This window comes from Mobula hypostoma, chromosome 2 (genome assembly GCF_963921235.1).
Source record: "Mobula hypostoma chromosome 2, sMobHyp1.1, whole genome shotgun sequence".
Taxonomy (NCBI): Eukaryota; Metazoa; Chordata; class Chondrichthyes; order Myliobatiformes; family Myliobatidae; genus Mobula; species Mobula hypostoma.
In genome coordinates, this window is record NC_086098.1 from 158,961,060 (window position 1) to 158,967,059 (window position 6,000).

Sequence of the window (6,000 nt, forward strand, 5' to 3'; positions counted from 1 at the left end):
CCTGGAAGATCATCAGGGACACCAGTCACCCCAACCATAAACTGTTTCAGCTGTTTCAGTCTGGCAAATTTATTAAAGCCAGCACCAACAGGTTACAGGACAGCTTCTTTCTACAAGCCACTAGACTTATAAATTCACATTTCTGTACATTACGACACAAAGGTTTTTACTCCCTCATGGTGTGGGATGGATGTAAGATTTATATAAATTCTAAATTTATAGCTGCATCGATATGTTGGGACCAGGTATTGATACTCAGGAACTTGAAATTACTCACTCTCTCCACTTCTGATCCCTCTATGAGGATTGGGGTTGTGTTCCCTTCCTGAAGTCCACAATCTTTGATCTTGCTGACACTGAATGCAAGGTTGTTGCTGTGACACCACTCATCTAACTGGTATATGTTACTCCTGTATGCCCTTTCATCACCATCTAAAATTCTGCCAACAATGGTTGTATCATGAGCAATTTATAGATGCTGTTTGAGCTATACCTAGTGTGACGAAAAACCAAGTTATCAGAAGATTGATGCTAATGAGAGAGATAAGTGAGACAATGGAGCAGCATTAAAAAATGTTAATGAGAGAGGAGAAAGAGATAACGGAAAGAGACACCGGTCCGAGTATTGACAGACCGATTGCTTTGAACCTGAACTGTTTGAAGTTTGATGGACAGGCGATACCCCAGCAGGGAGATAAAAGGAACAGATTCGCTAAGGCAAGACAGACACCACGAGATCACGAGATAACGAGACCCTGGAAAAGTTGGTGAGAGTTTGGAGGTCTGGTTGCGGGACCGACCATAAACGCACAGGGTGAAAAGGTACGATCGGTGGGAACCTGGTGTGTGTGTCCGCCCTTGCCTGGGTGCCAGGTTCACCGCGGAAGAACGATCGTATCTGGAATGGAGGGGTCACAGTCTGTGACCTCCGAAGACAGTAAAAGGGCTCGCCCGAAAGCTAACTGAGGGGAACATCAAAGGTCTGTTGAATCGAAATTTGCATTCGCCCTCTCTCTCTCTCTCTCTCTCCAACGGCACAACAGCGATTACTGCGAACTGTACTCAGCTGAACTGAACTCTGCGTCACTTGAGACTGATCATTTTATCCCTAGACTGCGATAGAGCTTGATTGATTCCTATTATCCTAGTTCTGTGTACATGTGTGTTTTATCATTGCTAACCTGTTGCATTTATATCCTTACGATTAGAGTACTGTGTAACTTATTTCTTTAATAAAACTTTCTTAGTTCCAGTAATTCAGACTCCAACTAAGTGGTCCATTTCTGCTGGTTTGGCAACCCAGTTACGGGCTACGTAACACTAGCCACACAGTCATGGGTGTAGGAACAATGGGGAAGCTTAGGAGAGGGAGCAGTGGAGATTCAGCAGGATGCTGCCTGGACTAGAAAACATGTCTTATGAGGAAAGGTTGAGTGAGCTAGGGCTTTTCTCTTTGGAGAGAAGGAAGTTGGGAGGCGATTTGATGGAGGTATATAAGACAGGCATAGATAGAGCAGACAGACAGACCGTGACTTTTTCCCAGAGTGGTAATGGCTAATACAAGAGGACATGATTATAAGATAATTGGAGGAATGTGTAGGGGGATGTCAGTAGGTCTTGTAAGTGCATGGAACTACAGAGGTGGTAGTAGATACAGATACATTAAGGACATTAAGTGACTCTTAAATAAGCACATGGAGGACTACGTGGGATGGAACAGTTAATCTTGGAGGAGGTTAACATTGCAGTATTTCATGAGCTAAAGGGCCTCTGCTGTGCTGTATGGTTCTATGTTAGCCCTCTACCCCCATCAGCCGAAAGAACTGGTAACTCCTTGCATCCAGCACCTTTTCTCTCAGCAGACTAATGCTCTTTCATCAGGCAACCAATTGCCTCCACTCCACTGTGCCCAGCTGAGAAAGGAGGGGAGTTGGGCATGGGGCTAGCAACCCCATCCCATTAAAAACCCAGTGCTAATGAAATGCCAACAGAAGCTCCAAAGACAGCATCCCTGGGAGGGGAAGGAACTTCACCCGGAAGACATATGAAGTCATGTGGTGAAAGCGGATGCCAAAGGGCCAAGTAACCTTCCATCGGCTCAGGACGGAGGACTCTGGTGAGGGTATGCCCCAGTAGGAATGATGGCCTTAAGAAGAAGAAGAATTGCATCAACTTCAGCTGTAGCAACATTTTAGTCATTACACAATACATTATTCTGCTTGTCATTTTATTAGTTAATTTCTCCAGATGTCCTGGATTGGAGATTTCACATTCCCTAATAGTCACGATTTATGGTGCATTCCATATTTTTGAGTGATCTGTTCTTAAATTTCTCCCACATTTCTTGATTTGCTGCGTTTTGAATTATACACCATTTTATCCTGCCATTCCTTTTACAAACATACTGGATTTCTTCAGGACACTGACATTTATTCATCCTACATTTCTGTAATTTGCTGATTTTAATTACATATTTCTCTGGTTTTCCTCTTTAATTACATTTTTTTAACCTTTTGGTTTTTAGTATATTTCAAACTTCCTTTCTAGTCCTTTATTTTACAGGAATCATATATTTTTCCAAGTGGATGCTTGTTACTAAATATGCTTCCACCCACCAATCTGTTTTTATGTACCCTCAGTGCTGTTACATACCCTGTAACGGGTTAAAAGAACCAGCAGAAATGGAACACACCTGGAGTCTGGTTTTGCTGTTAACTAATTCTAATTTATTAGTAACTATGTAATAAAGTAACACAAAACCAGATAAATCAAACAGGGTTTGATCATGCAGGGTTTATGCATATCCAGGTGTGTAAATATAAAACCCAGACTTCTTCAAACTTAGGTGGTAATTGATATGGTCTTATGATAGTATGTAAAAAAAAGTTCAGTTCAGATGCACAGGTTGGTTAATGCGAGATGTTTGTAATCCAAAGGCGAATGTTGTGAGAAGGCAATTACATCGATATTCCACAGATTCCACGACAGCAATACAAAATAACAATAGTAGTAGATTTTATCTCCGAAGTTGTTCCACTCCACACACGAAGTATCACCGATAGTGATCTTCAACGAATAACCTTTCACCACAAGTGGTACCACACCCGAATTCAGCTACGGGACATCTCAAAGTGGTGGCCACAGGATACTCCAACAGAGTCCACATATGGATTATCACCAACAGTAGCTTATCACAAAGGGGACCCTCTTCAAGGGAATTACCACCCAGGCAAGGGTCGACACACCGGTAGCTTCCACAAGGTTACCCCAAACACACAACGTGATAGCCACTTATCCAGTTCCACAACATATGAAATGACTCCAACAGTGATTTGCCACAGGGGTGCCTTTCTTCAGTGAACTACCACACCCAGACAAAGGGTAAATACACACGTGGTATTCACAAAGGCTTTCCCCTCACCAGAAAACCTACTCCTGTGGATTAACTAAGTGACAATCACACTTTCGTAGTCGAATGGAAACAAATTTACCCTCATGGACTACTTAGAGAGACAGTCCAAACAGTGGCCTCTTTGTCACTAGGTTTCTTCTGTTTCAAACCTATCCCTCCTCACTTCTCTTCCTGCAAACTTGTTCTAGTTGCAGAAAATTTGTGAGAGTCATTTATCAATACTCAGGATCGATCTCAACTCACCCCTTTTGGGCTACTGAAAGTTTAAACCAGCGACCGACTCACTGGTGTCTTCCACTGACTGCAATTATCAGCCTATATATAAAAAAATTAAGGAAGATATAACAAGATGGAACCTAATTCCTTTTCTTGGTCTCAGTTCAAGGATTGAATCTATTAAAATGAATATACTGCCCAGACTACTATATCTCTTTCAGACCCTACCAATAAAGATTAACCAAAATCAATTCAATGAATGGAACAAGATGCTATCAAGATATATATGTCAAGGTAAAAGGCCTAGGGTTCATCTCAAAGCGTTGCAATTAGCCAAGAAAAAGGGGGAATGGGGCTTCACTTCTCTTAGAGATTATTATTTTGCAGCACAGTTGAGAGCCGTGATATGCTGGTGCAACCCATCAAATGGCACTCAATGGAAAAACATGAGGAGAGGATACTTTCCATCCCTATATAGGCAATTTTGGCTGATAACAACCTACAAAGTTACATAAATAATATTGACAACCCATGGGTGAAATGGACTCTTAAAACATGGAAAACTATTATAAAAGAATATAAACTAGAGAGAGACATTGCAACTCTTAAATGGTGTGCATATAGAAACATAGAAAATAGGTGCAGGAGTAGGCCATTCGGCCCTTCGAGCCTGCACCACCATTTATTATGATCATGGCTGATCATCCAACTCAGAACCCTGCACCAGCCTTCCCTCCATACCCCCTGATCTCCGTAGCCACAAGGGCCATATCTAACTCCCTCTTAAATATAGCCAATGAACTGGCCTCAACTGTTTCCTGTAGCAGAGAATTCCACAGATTCACCACTCTCTGTGTGAAGAACTTTTTCCTAATCTCAGTCCTAAAAGGCTTCCCCTTTATCCTCAAACTGTGACCCCTCGTTCTGGACTTCCCCAACATCGGGAACAATCTTCCCGCATCTAGCCTGTCCAATCCCTTTAGGATTTTATACGTTTCAATCAGATCCCCCCTCAATCTTCTAAATTCCAACGAGTACAAGCCTAGTTCATCCAGTCTTTCTTCATATGAAAGTCCTGCCATCCCAGGAATCAATCTGGTGAACCTTCTTTGTACTCCCTCTATGGCAAGGATGTCTTTCCTCAGATTAGGGGACCAAAACTGCACACAATACTCCAGGTGTGGTCTCACCAAGGCCTTGTACAACTGCAGTTGATGACTTGGATTTTATGCCAAATAAACTGGATGCTAGATTTAAGGACTGGACAGCTAAAGGAATAACAGCTATTTGCAATATAATGAAAGAAGGAGCACTGTTCAGTTTTGAAATGCTCAAAGAGAAACACTTATTAGAAAAAATAGACTTTTACCAGTATTTACAGATGCGACAGTATGTTAATAGGACGGTTAAAAATGTAACCAAGGCAAGTACATGTCTGATAGAGCTATTTAGAAAAGCATATAATTCAGACAACAGTAGTAGAATAATTTCAAGCGTTGAAAAGGGTTTGTCAAATCTTAAAACACATTCGACTTCATACATTAAAACAAAATGGGAGAAGCAAGGAGGGATAATAACATTGTGAGGAAGACTGGACAAGAATATAGAGATATCAATGGAAGTGTCACTTCCACGGATGCTGTCCAATCTGCTGAGTTCCTTCAGTGCGTTGTGTGTGTTGCTTTGGCCCCAGCAGCTGCAGAGTATTTTGTTTTTTCAATGGAAGTGTACCAGTTCACAGAAATGGAGGGATTTCAGGTGGAAAACTTGATAAGATATTTTATTACACCCTCTCAGAAATCCCATTATAATAGTGACCCTCCCCCCCCACCCCGCTTGTTGGAGAAATTGTGGAAATCAACATGCAAACCATTATCATATTTTCTGGGAATGCCCCGTTATCAAAGACTATTAGAGTGGGATACATAATGCCCTACAAGACATCTTTAAATGTGAAATACCCTTTGAGAGTAAGACCACATATTTTGGGTATATACCTCAAGAATGGTCGAAAAGAGATAAATATTTAATGAATGCACTGCTGGTGGCTGGTAAAAAGACCCTTACCAGGAAATGGTTATCTCAGGAGAACCCAATGTATGGATGGAAATAATAATGGACATTTACAAAATGGAGAAGATGACAGCATCTGTTAATCATAAGTTGGAACAATTTTATTCATACTGGAAAAAAATGGTTTAACTACATGACACCTCATAGGCCTGATTTTATTCTCACAAGTCAATGAACATGTTGTTTAAAAAAAAAATCACTCCCTACTCTGTACATAGTTTTCTTTTTTCGATTGTTCTTCCTTTACTCTCCTTTCTATAAGTGTATACCTCAGATAAATATTATGTGGAGATTTGTGA